General features: G+C 37.4%; 1 pseudogene; it reads left to right on the forward strand.

Moving 5' to 3' along the window:
- Nucleotides 1-12,452: 12,452 nt before the first annotated feature.
- LOC120035233 overlaps nucleotides 12,453-18,938 on the forward strand; it is a 155,022-nt pseudogene continuing 148,536 nt past the window's right edge.

Here is an 18,938-nt window from a genome sequence, read left to right on the forward strand (position 1 = left end):
CAAGTTTGACAATTGGGTGCTTTTCCCACCACTGTATAAATGCACAAGGGATAAGGGGGGAAATGGGGGAGAGTTGGAGGGGGTGGAGACACAAGACAGGTGAAACAGATCAGGGTGTGACAGGTTTGGTTGTTACATCAGTATTCATAAAGTGTCTTAGTGTAGGAGTGTTGGGCCCGCGTGTGGATGTGAATGACACAGTGGATTTATCTGAGGGCCATTTAGCTCCAGACTGATAGGGAGGTTGACATCTATACTGTGACTGATAGGGAGGAGGGTTGACATCTATACTGTGACTGATAGGGAGGTTGACATCTATACTGTGACTGATAGGGAGGAGGGTTGACATCTATACTGTGACTGATAGGGAGTAGGGTTGACATCTATACTGTGACTGATAGGGAGGTTGACATCTATACTGTGACTGATAGGGAGTAGGGTTGACATCTATACTGTGACTGATAGGGAGTAGGGTTGACATCTCTACTGTGACTGATAGGGAGGAGGGTTGACATCTATACTGTGACTGATAGGGAGTAGGGTTGACATCTCTACTGTGACTGATAGGGAGTAGGGTTGACATCTATACTGTGACTGATAGGGAGTAGGGTTGACATCTCTACTGTGACTGATAGGGAGTAGGGTTGACATCTCTACTGTGACTGATAGGGAGTAGGGTTGACATCTCTACTGTGACTGATAGGGAGTAGGGTTGACATCCATACTGTGACTGATAGGGAGTATATATCCTATATTTGGGGATCTGAGAATAAACAGCTTCACAACAATCAATGTAGAAATATGCGTTTACCGATCTGTTCAATAAGTGATTGTTATTGTTGTTGTTTATAATGATATCTATGTAAATTATTATTGCATCATTTGCAGCATGTCATCTTAAATAGACAGATGTAGACAGACATGCAACACGTCACACACATTACATACATAATGCAATAGACTTACAGACAGTATTCACATAGACAACCATATAGCACAATACAACACAACACAATATGAGCCTGGTTCATTTTCAGTAATGAGGCCCTGTACCCCATTTACAGTTTCTACTTCAATGTATCAGGTGGAGTTATTCACCAGCGATAGAGTGAGTTGTTGTTTATGTTTCTAAGACTGCAGGGAGATGCAACAATGGCCTTGAGAACAGCAGGAAGTGTGTTGGTGGTCTTTCTCTGGTCTGTAGCAGGTATGGGCTCATTCTTATTTTTTAGTTGCTCTGTTTATCAATCTACAGATATTTCTAAAGGTTATGAATCATAATGTTATTCTGGTGTGTTCTGTTAGGCGTCTCCACTTCACTTTAAATAGTTATCTTAAAGCACAACCATCCACAACGTTCAAACATATTTCCCATAAATACAGGTATTTTATCATCCAGCACATTTGAGTTCAGCCATAATATTTGTTGTAATATTTGTTCTATCTTTTCCGGGGGATGACATTGAAATTGTAGCTCTGCAATGCTTGTTTGAAACAGAGAGATCCTTTGAAAAAAAGTATCATTTTCAATTAATCTAAAATGAGACATGGCAATCTGCACAAAGACAAAAACGCCATTTATAACCAATCGATGAGCTTTTCTTAGTAATCTACTTGAGAACCATTTAGGGTTCAAATAAAACTTTTGTATAAGTGAAGCTTTTAGAGGTTTAGCGCTTTTATATTTAATAATCTCAACCCACCCAGTTAGTAATCATTATATTGCAACTGTGTGTTTATTAATGGGAAAATTGACTTTGCCGCTTCAGCTTTTGTGGCACAGTCAAATGGCACATATATTATATATATATACATATATATAGATATTGGCCGGAAGGTTGAGGGGTTCGCAGACCACCACGGACGAGCTCACTCTCCCTGCCTGTTTCATTACACCACGATCAGAGCCGGCTGCAGACAGCGAACAGCTAGGGGGAAATCAGAGTTTCATCATTTTGATGCCATATTTATAATTATATAAAATATATTCACATTTTCTACCAACAGGTTTCTGCACCACACAACCAATAAACAAAAGCATAATGACTTTGAGCACTTCAATATCATATAAAACCACAATCAAACAGAAAATACATCCCTCCTTACCTTGTAGTACCCAGTATTGAAGACAATCTCTGAATGTCATTCAACTTTTTGGTGTTTTGTAACAAATGTCTCTTTCCATTCATCAAACGGCTGCTGCACAGCTTGGATTGATTGATTTTTAGTTAAGTTTTTAAAGTCAGTTAAAAAAATACATATACATGTACACACAGTTTTTTAAAAGTGACCAGGATTGTTGTTTTAAAGGATTGCACAATAAAGTCTGGGACTTATTTACATTGTGGTCCCTATGTTTTACATAAATACATTTACATTACATAGATACATTTACATTACATAGATACAGACACATTACAGAGACACAGACACATTACAGAGACACATTACATAGATACAGACACATTACATAGACAGATTACATAGATACAGACAAATTACAGACACATTACAGAGATACCGACACATTACAGAGATACAGACACATTACAGAGACAGATTACATAGATACAGACACATTACAGACACATTACAGACACATTACAGAGATACCGACACATTACAGAGATACAGACACATTACAGAGATACAGACACATTACAGAGATACAGACACATTACAGACACATTACAGAGATACAGACACATGACAGAGATACAGACACAGTATATAGATACAGACACATTACAGAGATACAGACACATTACAGCCACATTACATAGATACAGACACATTACAGAGATACAGACACATTATATAGATACAGACACATTACAGAGATACAGACACATTACATATATACAGACACATTACATAGATACATACACATTACAGAGATACAGACACATTACAGCCACATTACATAGATACAGACACATTACAGAGATACAGACATGTTACAGAGATACAGACACATTATATAGATTCAGACACATTACAGAGATACAGACACATTACAGAGATACAGACACATTACAGAGATACAGACACATTACATAGATACAGACACATTATATAGATACAGACACATTACAGAGATACAGACACATTACAGAGATACAGACACACTACAGACACATTACAGACACATTACAGAGACACATTACATAGATACAGACACATTACATAGATACATACACATTACAGAGATACAGACACATTACAGACACATTACAGAGATACAGACACATTCCAGACACATTACAGAGATACAGACACATTACATAGATACAGACACATTACAGAGATACAGACACATTATATAGATACAGACACATTACATAGATACAGACACATTACAGAGATACAGACACACTACAGACACATTACAGACACATTACAGAGACACATTACATAGATACAGACACATTACAGAGATACAGACACATTATATAGATACAGACACATTACAGAGATACAGACACATTACAGCCACATTACAGAGATACAGACACATTACAGAGATACAGACACGTTACAGAGATACAGACACATTATATAGATACAGACACATTACAGAGATACAGACACATTACAGAGATACAGACACATTACAGAGATACAGACACATTACAGAGATACAGACACATTACATAGATACAGACACATTACAGAGATACAGACATATTACAGAGATACAGACACATTACAGAGATACAGACACATTACAGAGACACAGACACATTACAGAGATACAGACACATTACAGAGATACAGACACATTACAGAGATACATACACATTACAGAGATACAGACACATTACAGAGATACAGACACATTACAGATATACAGACACATTACAGAGATACAGACACATTACAGAGATACAGACACATTATATAGATACAGACACATTACAGAGATACAGACACATTACAGAGATACAGACACATTATATAGATACAGACACATTACAGAGACACATTATATAGATACAGCTACATTACAGAGATACAGACACATTACAGAGATACAGACACATTACATAGATACAGACACATTACAGAGATACGTACACATTACAGAGATACAGACACATTACAGAGATACAGACACATTACAGAGATACAGACACATTACAGAGATACAGACACATTACAGAGACACATTATATAGATACAGCTACATTACAGAGATACAGACACATTACAGAGATACAGACACATTACAGAGATACATACACATTACAGAGACACAGACACATTACAGAGATACAGACACATTACAGACACATTACAGACACATTATATAGATACAGACACATTACAGAGATACAGACACATTACAGAGATACAGACACATTACAGAGACACATTATATAGATACAGCTACTGTCACGTTCCTGACCTATTTCTGTTAGTTTGTTGTATGTGTTAGTTGGTCAGGACGTGAGTTTGGGTGGGCATTCTATGTTTTCTGTTTCTATGTTGGTTTAAGGGTTGCCTGGTATGGCTCTTAATTAGAGGCAGGTGTTTGGCGTTCCTCTAATTGAGAGTCATATTTAGGTAGGTTGTTTCACAGTGTTCGTTGTGGGTGGTTGTCTCCTGTATCAGTGTTTGTCGCACCATACGGGACTGTTCGGTTTGTTTTGTACATCGTCATTTTGTGTAGTCTATTTTTACCTGTTCGTGCGTTCTTCGCGTTATTTGTAAGTTCGTATTGTTCAGGTCTGTCTATACATTTCGGTTTTGTTATTTTGTAGTTTATTCAAGTCTAGGTCGTTTTCTGTCTTCATTGTTTTGTCGTGTCTTTATTAAATTATGTATTCACAACCCGCTGCGCCTTGGTTCAATCACTACTCCTCCTCTTCGGTTGAAGAGGAGGAGCACCACCGTTACAGCTACATTACAGAGATACAGACACATTACAGAGATACAGACACATTACAGAGATACAGACACATTACAGAGATACATACACATTACAGAGATACAGACACATTACAGAGATACAGACACATTACAGAGATACAGACACATTACTGAGATACAGACACATTACAGAGATACAGACACATTATATAGATACAGACACATTACAGACACATTACAGAGACACATTATATAGATACAGCTACATTACAGAGATACAGACACATTACAGAGATACAGACACATTATATAGATACAGACACATTACAGAGATACATACACATTACAGAGATACAGACACATTACAGAGATACAGACACATTACAGAGATACAGACACATTACAGAGATACAGACACATTACAGAGATACAGACACATTATATAGATACAGACACATTACAGACACATTACAGAGACACATTATATAGATACAGCTACATTACAGAGATACAGACACATTACAGAGATACATACACATTACAGAGATACAGACACATTACAGAGATACAGACACATTACAGAGATACGTACACATTACAGAGATACAGACACATTACAGAGATACAGACACATTACAGAGATACAGACACATTACAGAGACACATTATATAGATACAGCTACATTACAGAGATACAGACACATTACAGAGATACAGACACATTACAGAGATACATACACATTACAGAGACACAGACACATTACAGAGATACAGACACATTACAGACACATTACAGACACATTATATAGATACAGACACATTACAGAGATACAGACACATTACAGAGATACAGACACATTACAGAGACACATTATATAGATACAGCTACATTACAGAGATACAGACACATTACAGAGATACAGACACATTACAGAGATACAGACACATTACAGAGATACAGACACATTACAGAGATACAGACACATTACTGAGATACAGACACATTACAGAGATACAGACACATTATATAGATACAGACACATTACAGACACATTACAGAGACACATTATATAGATACAGCTACATTACAGAGATACAGACACATTACAGAGATACAGACACATTATATAGATACAGACACATTACAGAGATACATACACATTACAGAGATACAGACACATTACAGAGATACAGACACATTACAGAGATACAGACACATTACAGAGATACAGACACATTACAGAGATACAGACACATTATATAGATACAGACACATTACAGACACATTACAGAGACACATTATATAGATACAGCTACATTACAGAGATACAGACACATTACAGAGATACATACACATTACAGAGATACAGACACATTACAGAGATACAGACACATTACAGAGATACAGACACATTACAGAGATACAGACACATTACAGAGATACAGACACATTATATAGATACAGACACATTACAGAGATACAGACACATTACAGAGATACAGACACATTACAGAGATACAGACACATTACATAGATACAGACACATTACAGAGATACAGACACATTACAGAGATACAGACACATAACAGAGATACAGACACATTACAGAGATACAGACATATTACAGAGATACAGACACATTACATAGATACAGACACATTACAGAGATACATACACATTACAGAGATACAGACACATTACAGAGATACAGACACATTACAGAGATACAGACACATTACAGAGATACAGACACATTACAGAGATACAGACACATTATATAGATACAGACACATTACAGACACATTACAGAGACACATTATATAGATACAGCTACATTACAGAGATACAAACACATTACAGAGATAGACACATTACATAGATACAGACACATTACAGAGATACAGACACATTACAGAGATACAGACACATTACAGAGATACATACACATTACAGAGATACAGACACATTACAGAGATACAGACACATTACAGACACATTACAGAGACACATTACATAGATACAGACACATTACAGAGATACAGACACATTACAGAGATACAGACACATTACAGAGATACAGACACATTACAGAGATACATACACATTACAGAGATACAGACACATTACAGAGATACAGACACATTACAGAGATACAGACACATTACAGAGATACAGACACATTATATAGATACAGACACATTACAGACACATTACAGAGACACATTATATAGATACAGCTACATTACAGAGATACAGACACATTACAGAGATAGACACATTACATAGATACAGACACATTACAGAGATACATACACATTACAGAGATACAGACACATTACAGAGATACAGACACATTACAGAGATACAGACACATTACAGAGATACAGACACATTACAGAGATACATACACATTACAGAGACACAGACACATTACAGAGATACAGACACATTACAGACACATTACAGACACATTATATAGATACAGACACATTACAGAGATACAGACACATTACAGAGATACAGACACATTACAGAGACACATTATATAGATACAGCTACATTACAGAGATACAGACACATTACAGAGATACAGACACATTACAGAGATACAGACACATTACAGAGATACATACACATTACAGAGATACAGACACATTACAGAGATACAGACACATTACAGAAATACAGACACATTACAGAGATACAGACACATTACTGAGATACAGACACATTACAGAGATACAGACACATTATATAGATACAGACACATTACAGACACATTACAGAGACACATTATATAGATACAGCTACATTACAGAGATACAGACACATTACATAGATACAGACACATTATATAGATACAGACACATTACAGAGATACATACACATTACAGAGATACAGACACATTACAGAGATACAGACACATTACAGAGATACAGACACATCACAGAGATACAGACACATTACAGAGATACAGACATATTACAGAGATACAGACACATTACAGAGATACAGACACATTACATAGATACAGGCACATTACAGAGATACAGACACATTACATAGATACAGATACATTACATAGATACAGACACATTACAGAGATACAGACACATTACATAGTTACAGACACATTACATAGATACAGACACATTACAGAGATACAGACACATTACATAGTTACAGACACATTACATAGATACAGTCACATTACATAGATACAGACACATTACAGAGATACATACACATTACAGAGATACAGACACATTACAGAGATACAGACACATTACAGAGATACAGACACATTACAGAGATACAGACACATTACAGAGATGCAGACACATTACAGAGATACAGACACATTATATAGATACAGACACATTACAGAGATACATACACATTACAGAGATACAGACACATTACAGAGATACAGACACATTACAGAGATACAGACACATTACATAGATACAGACACATTACAGAGACACATTATATAGATACAGCTACATTACAGAGATACAGACACATTACAGAGATACATACACATTACAGAGATACAGACACATTACAGAGATACAGACACATTACAGAGATACAGACACATTACAGAGATACAGACACATTATATAGATACAGACACATTACAGAGATACAGACACATTACAGAGATACAGACACATTACAGAGATACAGACACATTACATAGATACAGACACATTACAGAGACACATTATATAGATACAGCTACATTACAGAGATACAGACACATTACAGAGATACATACACATTACAGAGATACAGACACATTACAGAGATACAGACACATTACAGAGATACAGACACATTACAGAGATACAGACACATTACAGAGATACAGACACATTACAGAGATACAGACACATTATATAGATACAGACACATTACAGAGATACAGACACATTACAGAGATACAGACACATTACAGAGATACATACACATTACATAGATACAGACACATTACAGAGATACAGACACATCACAGAGATACAGACACATTACAGAGAAACATACATATTACAGAGATACAGACACATTACAGAGATACAGACACATTACATAGATACAGGCACATTACAGAGATACAGACACATTACATAGATACAGACACATTACAGAGATACAGACACATTACATAGTTACAGACACATAACATAGATACAGACACATTACAGAGATACAGACACATTACATAGTTAAAGACACATTACATAGATACAGACACATTACATAGATACAGACACATTACAGAGATACAGACACATTACATAGTTACAGACACATTACAGAGATACAGCTACATTACAGAGATACAGACACATTACATAGATACAGACACATTACAGAGATACAGACACATTACAGAGATACATTAGCTTAATTCTGATACCATTGTGTTGTGTGACCTTGTTTCAGTGATACTGGGTCAGGATGGCTGGAGTGTGACTTACACCAAGAATAGTATCTGTGCCTTGAAGCGGTCAAAAGTGGATCTGTTCTGCTCTTACACATATCCCAGTGGTACAGCCCCAAAAACCTTCTGGTTCACTGAATCTGGGACTGGTAAAGAACCTGAAGATCTAGGTCAGGACCCAGAGTATGCAGGTCGTCTGGAGTATCATGGAGATCAGAAGAATGGTCACACACTGAGGATCACAGACCTGAGAGAGAGGGACTCTGCTGAGTACAAGTTCAGATTACTAACAGATCAGACCGGAGGGAAATATATTGGCAGTCCTGGAGTGACTCTGTCTGTCACAGGTACAGTTACATTCAATATAGTTAAACTGTTGAATTTCATTTGGTTCAGGAAAATTGTCTTGGTTTGTATTTATGTCTATATAACATAGGATTTCTTCTATCTTTGTACTAGAGTGATACGTTAGTGACGAAGGGATTTACAGTGGTATTTATTTTCTCCAGGTCAGATATCAGGATAAGACACTGACCTACCTGATTGGTTTATCTAGATATATAGATAGCTGTAATGTGAGTGTGGTTCTGTATGTATTCCAATGCATAACATCTATGACACATATCTAGATAGTGTGGTAGATTAATTTCTGTAATACGAGAGAGAGAGAGAGAGAGAGAGAGAGAGAGAGAGAGAGAGAGAGAGAGAGAGAGAGAGAGAGAGAGAGAGAGAGAGAGAGAGAGAGAGAGAGAGAGAGAGAGACGGAGAGAGAGAGAGAGAGACGGAGAGAGAGAGAGAGAGAGAGAGAGAGAGAGAGAGAGAGAGAGAGAGAGAGAGAGAGAGAGAGAGAGAGAGAGAGAGACTTCACACACCAGTCAGAGTTGTACTTAAACTACATCTTTAATAATAATTAAGCTTTGCAATAGCATTTGACTATCAACAATTCAGTATCTCTAATGAACCGTTGAGAGTGTCAACATAATGGCAACTGAGATCTTTTATAGCAAAGATCCACCCCCCTAGTCGACATGACAAACCACAGGAATAGGAACTGTTCACAAAGAAAGACTTTTACTTGAGAGAGGAGTATCTCATAGCCAGACAGCATTCGCTATAAATTATCGTTCAGTTTGGTCTCTAAGACGAGGTTCTAATCTCGTTCCTGGTACTTCATAGTACAAAAACACCAACTCATCCTATGACATATATCAATTGTCAACTCTAGATACTCCCATCTCAAGTAAACCCCCTCTTGACCCCACTCCTGGACAAGCTCACTGAGGGGAGTGAGCCTCTAGGTCATACACTATCTCAAGATAAGTGCAACATCAGAGGGGACATACAATGTTTCCAGACACTGCCATACTCCTCCCCCCAATGGGAAAATGAGGGAGTGACTGGCGTACAGACAGGGAGACAAGTAATTGGTTCCCCATTAATCACGCCATCCCTTCACATGGTTTAAGAATAGGTAAAGACACATTCACATATGAAGACAATGTTCCATTCTGTCCTCTTCCCTTTCTGATATTCTGCATAGCACCAGGGACATGTGAAAGACAAGCCTGACCTCTCCCCTCTCTGGGCCCCAAGTGACTGAGCCCTAGCTGAGAAGGGAAAAGTGCAACTGCCAACCCTATAGTCCAAAGGGATACATTCTAATGACAAGTATCTCACATAAGCATATTATGCAAATAAACCATCTTATCTATGTTACCCAACTAATTTCTGATTCATCCGCCACAATAGCTGTAATGTGAGTTTGGTTCTGTATGTATGCTAATGCATATGATGTGTGTGCTTCAGTGTATGCTGTGATTTTAGCTGTGCTTTTGTATGTATGCTAATGAGAATGTTGTGTTTAAATCTGTTTTAATTCACTCTATTGAACCCAATACTTCCTGGAAAACAGTGGAAATTACTACAGAGTTGACTATCCTGACTAAATAAATCAAATTCATTAATGAATGACTGTAATTACCATTATTAAGGGCAGCTATACACAAAGGACGATAATAATAATTTGTTTCTTTATACTCTAGATGTTGTGTTGGAGATGGATCCTACATCTGTGTCAGAGAGGGAGAATGTCACACTGACATGTAGAACCAAATGTACACTGGACCCCATCACAGCCTACAGTTGGTATAAGAATGGACAGCCTCGACCAAACAGCAACACCTCCTCTCCTGTCTATATCCTGTTCTCAGTCAGCAGTGAGGATACAGGCAGATACTCCTGTGCTGTAGAAGGCCATGAGGATCTCCCCTCTGCTGAAGAGACTCTCACTGTCACATGTCAGTACATTGGGGGTTTAGACGTCCAGTCTGATATACTGATCATGTTGATAATTGACTTGGGAATAGATTGTTTTCCATATTAATAAATATGAGTAAATATTTTAGTGTGTAACATCCATTTCCTTGAATTTGTATTACCACAATATCATCATTCTTTTTAATGATTATTTTTCTGATTGTCTTTTACTCTGAATTAAATGATTTCAAACTCACCTGTAAAATGTGAACACAAATTTTGCTATAAATGAATCCCCTGTCTTTTACACCAGATGGCCCAAAGAACACCTCAGTGTCAGTCAGTCCCTCTGGTGAAATAGTGGAGGGCAGTTCAGTGACTCTGACCTGCAGCAGTGATGCCAACCCACCTGTGGATAAATACACCTGGTACAAGAAGAATGTTACCTCACCTAAAGCATCAGGACAGAGTTACAGCATCACTAACATCATCTCTGAGGACAGAGGAGAATATTACTGTGAGGCCCAGAATGAAAGAGGATCTATGAACTCTACAGCTCTGATGATCATTATAGCAGGTAAAGTTCCATCTTCAATACTTCAATACAAAATGATGTTCAATAAGAAATGATGTTTCAAGGTAATCTTTTAGTTTGCCTCATTACACTTCGGTTTATAGCTATACATAGTCTCATATATACAAGTATTGTATTAATGTCCTGTATTGTCGTATATTCATTTTCACTTCATAATAACATGTACTCATATCATCTATATTATCTTTTAGGGAAACAAACCTCTGTTATAACTGCAGCTGTAGGAATCATAGTGGTTGTTCTGGGTGTCATACTGGCTTCATGTCTCTCTGGCATCATGTGGTTCAGGTGAGTGAAAAAGCATATTTTAAAGATTATTTCACCTTATTATCTTCATTACTTTGTTCATATATTCATTCGTTCATTTTCAAAACAGGAAGAAGGTATCCAAATCCACCTCTGACACAAGACACACAGCAGACGACGGACAGGTGAGTCTGTTCAAACAGATGTAAGATCATTTTATTGCTTTGTGGGAAATTTCCACTCTTCATGCTGTCTGTCCCCAGGTCTATTTATATGGTCTGTTCTCTCTTCATGCTGTCTGTCCCCAGGTCTATTTATATGGTCTGTTCTCTCTCTCCATCAGGGAGACTCTAGTCCAGTGTATGACAACATCCCAGGCATGGCCATGACCCCTACTGCAGCACAGACAGTGGCCACCTTCGACCAGGAACAGGATGTCCAGTACCAGGAACAGGATGTCCAGTACCAGGAACAGGATGTCCAGTACCAGGAACAGGATGTCCAGTACGCTGCTGTGAAATTCAAACTCCTGCCACCCTCTGAGCATATTCTACCATTACAACAGCATAGAGTCAATACTATATAGAACATTGTGAACACTCAGACAGCATCAAGGTCATTCATATGTTGCTGCTTATTGGAGGAGTAGACAAAGTCATTCAAATAAGCAAAACAGGTGACCCCTCATTGTTCTCTGAGAACTCCCTCCATCACTATCTGATGAGATTTCATTGAACTACATCAATTGTATGGTGTAACAGTGGGCGTTTTGAAAAGTCACAGTTTTAATGTCTTAAAGATTCCAGGGGTATTCTTCAGGCCAAATGGCATTTCCCGAAACTGCAAACTACAATATACATCTCAAGACAATTACTATGACATGTCTATAATGAAGGAGTGATGTGATGAGGGTTTTAAGGAATGGCTCTGGTTTCATTCCAAATGGCACCCTATTCCCTATTTAGTTCACTACTGGTCAAAAGTAGTGCACTATAAGGGAGTAGGGTGCCATTTGGGAGTCACATTCAGTTTAATGGATGTTTCTTTCTCCAGGCCCACGGTGGAACAAGCAGCTGAGGAGGACCCCTCTGTTCTCTACAGTACAGTCAACAAACCCAGAACCAAGAAGACCTGAACACAACAAACCCAGAACCAAGAAGACCTGAACACAACAAACCCAGAACAAAGAAAAAAAACAAATCTCAAATCTCTCTGTGTCAGCATTATAGTCGCTGACACACACACACACACACACACACACACACACACACACACACACACACACACACACACACACACACACACACACACACACACACACACACACACACACACACACACACACACACACACACACACACACACACACACACACACACACAATAGTGTAGTGTTTAGCCAGATAGGATAACTTGTATGTAGCCTATGTCAGGGTTCATGTTGGGTCCAATGCTCTGAAGATCAGTTAGCTGAAGACTTTCACACAAACACACACTTTAGTCTGCGGTTCAGAGCAGCTTTCCTCGGCATAATGACAGCTCAGATCACTGCTGTCTAATGGTACTAGCTAGCTAGCTAACGTCGTTAGGTAAAGGTGAACTAACTAGCTAGTTAGCTAACTCGCTGGAAGTGGTGTTGGAGGGCCAGTAGGTCAAAAATATATATTATAAATTCCCCAGGGCAGTGATTGGGGACATTGCCCTGTGTAGGGTGCCGTCTTTCAGATGGGACGTTAAACGGGTGTCCTGACTCTCTGAGGTTGTTAAAGATCCCATGGCACTTATCGCAAGAGTAGGGGTGTTAACCCCGGTGTCCTGGCTAAATTCCCAAGCTGTCCCTCATACCATCATGGTCACCTAATCATCCCCAGCTTACAATTGGCTGATTCATCCCCCCTCCTCTCCCCTGTAACTATTCCCCAGGTTGTTGCTGTAAATGAGAATGTGTTCTCAGTCAACTTACCTGGTAAAATAACAGTAAGAAAAATAAATTTACAAAATCCTCAGCTGGTATCCTCTGACTCCGCCCACTTCTTCTCAGGTTGAAAATAGGTGGGCTGAGTGTCAGAGATTTGCATATTTCTGGTTGGATTGTTTGAATTAACTTTAGTCGAGTGTCAATCAAGGAAAAACAACAACATTGATGACAATAGCGGGGGGGGGGGGGGGGATTTGAATCAATGAAGCAGTTCCCTGTTCTCAGGCCCCTGGCAAAGATTTCAGCTTCTTCATCTCTGTTCTCAGGCCCCTGGCAAAGATTTCAGCTTAGTTTCAGTTCCCTGTTCTTAGGCCCCTGGCAAAGATTTCAGCTTAGTTTCAGTTCCCTGTTCTCAGGCCCCTGGCAAAGATTTCAGCTTAGTTTCAGTTCCCTGTTCTCAGGCCCCTGGCAAAGATTTCAGCTTAGCTTCAGTTCCCTGTTCTCAGGCCCCTGGCAAAGATTTCAGCTTCTTCATCTCTGTTCTCAGGCCCCTGGCAAAGATTTCAGCTTAGTTTCAGTTCCCTGTTCTCAGGCCCCTGGCAAAGATTTCAGCTTAGTTTCAGTTCCCTGTTCTCAGGCCCCTGGCAAAGATTTCAGCTTAGTTTCAGTTCCCTGTTCTCAGGCCCCTGGCAAAGATTTCAGCTTAGCTTCAGTTCCCTGTTCTCAGGCCCCTGGCAAAGATTTCAGCTTAGCTTCTTCATCTCTGCCGCTACAGATTGGCATTTAGCTAACAAAGATGGAAACTCTAACCAGCCAAAGTTCACACCACTCCCATACTTAATTCCATGACGGGAAGTGTGCACTTGCACACTTGGGAAAGGGTGGAGAATGGGGACCTCCAGACCCCTTATTGCCAGTTGATATTTTGTTATTGAACCAAGTGGATGAGGATATGATTGGGACATATTAGTCTTCCTAGGCAGACAGGTTGTCTCCCACAATGTTTTAGCTGTTTCACTAGGTCTGGGATTTCCTAGACGAGTAGAGACATAATGAAGGCTGCAGTAATGTTGGGTTGTCAGTAGGGAGCGCTCTAGTCCAGAACACTGTAACCAAACATACTCACCTTTACTTTTTGTTGGAAGCTTAAGGCGCACATTGATGCAGCTGATGAGGAGTGATAGGAATGGGTCACATTTAGCCTCTTTTAAAAAATGTAGCCCACTCCTCAAATAAAGAAATGCAACTATGCTGACTTTTGTCAATTTTCTATTTAGATACAGTAACATCGCGTTAGTGACATGCTGTTCCTGCTTGTTAACACCCTGACTAGGCTACTTTTAAAATGTGTCAACCACAGAACTCACACTTAGGCCACGCCTACTTCTACTAACACTTACATTCGACTACTTCTTGTTTCCACCTACTGTACAATACCTCTCTACTTCACTCTGTAAGTACTCTTGACAATATCTTGAAATATCGTTGGTTATTTGTTTTCAGTCATAAGTCTTGAGTGTAATGTATCATATTGCTGTTTTTGTTATGTTTTGACCTGTTTTGGTTGTTAGATCTGGGCCAGTATTCAGAATGAGTCTCAGAGTGTTGATCGAGGATCAGGTTCCCCTCTGGACATATAGTTATGATCGAAAAGGCAAAACTGATCCTAGAACAGCACTCCTACTTTGAGAAACATTCTGGACTGTGTTAATGTGTTTAGTTTAGTTCAGTTTATTAATGTGCATGTTCGTGTGTTTGTTTGTGTGGGTTGTGTTTAGGAGTGGTATTAACACGAGACACAGGCTACATTAGACTATATATGGATAACAGGCTACATTAGACTATATATAGATAACAGGCTACATTAGACTATATATGGATAACAGGCTACATTAGACTATATATAGATAACAGGCTACATTAGACTATATATAGATAACAGGCTACATTAGACTATATATGGATAACAGGCTACATTAGACTATATATGGATAACAGGCTACATTAGACTATATATGGATAACAGGCTACATTAGACCAGATATGGATAACAGGCTACATTAGACTATATATGGATAACAGGCTACATTAGACTATATATGGATAACAGACTACATTAGACTATATATATATAACAGACTACATTAGACTATATATGGATAACAGGCTACATTAGACTATATATAGATAACAGACTACATTAGACTATATATAGATAACAGGCTACATTAGACTATATATGGATAACAGACTACATTAGACTATATATGGATAACAGACTACATTAGACTATATATATATAACAGACTACATTAGACTATATATGGATAACAGGCTACATTAGACTATATATGGATAACAGACTACATTAGACTATATATAGATAACAGACTACATTAGACTATATATAGATAACAGACTACATTAGACTATATATAGATAACAGGCTACATTAGACTATATATGGATAACAGACTACATTAGACTATATATGGATAACAGACTACATTAGACTATATATGGACAACAGGCTACATTAGACTAGATATGGATAACAGACTACATTAGACTATATATGGACAACAGGCTACATTAGACTAGATATGGATAACAGACTACATTAGACTATATATGGACAACAGGCTACATTAGACTATATATAGATAACAGACTACATTAGACTATATATAGATAACAGGCTACATTAGACTATATATAGATAACAGGCTACATTAGACTATATATGGATAACAGGTACATTAGACCAGATATGGATAACAGGCTACATTAGACTATATATGGATAACAGGCTACATTAGACTATATATGGATAACAGGCTACATTAGACTATATATAGATAACAGACTACATTAGACTATATATAGATAACAGGTACATTAGACTATATATAGATAACAGGCTACATTAGACCAGATATGGATAACAGGCTACATTAGACTATATATGGATAACAGGCTACATTAGACTATATATAGATAACAGGCTACATTAGACTATATATGGATAACAGGCTACATTAGACTATATATGGATAACAGGTACATTAGACCAGATATGGATAACAGGCTACATTAGACTATATATGGATAACAGGCTACATTAGACTATATATGGATAACAGGCTACATTAGACTATATATGGATAACAGGTACATTAGACCAGATATGGATAACAGGCTACATTAGACTATATATAGATAACAGGCTACATTAGACTATATATGGATAACAGGCTACATTAGACTATATATGGATAACAGACTACATTAGACTATATATAGATAACAGACTACATTAGACTATATATAGATAACAGACTACATTAGACTATATATAGATAACAGGCTACATTAGACTATATATGGATAACAGACTACATTAGACTATATATGGATAACAGGCTACATTAGACTATATATATATAACAGACTACATTAGACTATATATGGATAACAGACTACATTAGACTATATATAGATAACAGACTACATTAGACTATATATGGATAACAGACTACATTAGACTATATATAGATAACAGACTACATTAGACTATATATAGATAACAGACTACATTAGACTATATATAGATAACAGACTACATTAGACTATATATGGATAACAGGCTACATTAGACTATATATAGATAACAGGCTACATTAGACTATATATGGATAACAGGCTACATTAGACTATATATGGATAACAGACTACATTAGACTATATATAGATAACAGGCTACATTAGACTATATATGGATAACAGGCTACATTAGACTATATATGGACAACAGGCTACATTAGACTATATATGGATAACAGACTACATTAGACTATATATGGATAACAGGCTACATTAGACTATATATAGATAACAGACTACATTAGACTATATATAGATAACAGGCTACATTAGACTATATATGGATAACAGGCTACATTAGACTATATATGGATAACAGGCTACATTAGACTATATATGGATAACAGGCTACATTAGACTATATATAGATAACAGGCTACATTAGACTATATATGGATAACAGGCTACATTAGACTATATATGGATAACAGACTACATTAGACTATATATGGATAACAGGCTACATTAGACTATATATGGATAACAGACTACATTAGACTATATATGGATAACAGGCTACATTAGACTATATATGGATAACAGGCTACATTAGACTAGATATGGATAACAGGCTACATTAGACTATATATGGATAACAGGCTACATTAGACTATATATGGATAACAGGCTACATTAGACTATATATGGATAACAGGCTACATTAGACTATATATGGATAACAGGCTACATTAGACTATATATAGATAACAGGCTACATTAGACTATATATGGATAACAGGCTACATTAGACTATATATGGATAACAGGCTACATTAGACTATATATGGATAACAGGCTACATTAGACTATATATGGATAACAGGCTACATTAGACTATATATGGATAACAGGCTACATTAGACTATATATGGATAACAGGCTACATTAGACTAGATATGGATAACAGGCTACATTAGACTAGATATAGATAACAGGC

This window comes from Salvelinus namaycush, unplaced genomic scaffold (assembly GCF_016432855.1).
Source record: "Salvelinus namaycush isolate Seneca unplaced genomic scaffold, SaNama_1.0 Scaffold1, whole genome shotgun sequence".
NCBI lineage: Eukaryota > Metazoa > Chordata > Actinopteri > Salmoniformes > Salmonidae > Salvelinus > Salvelinus namaycush.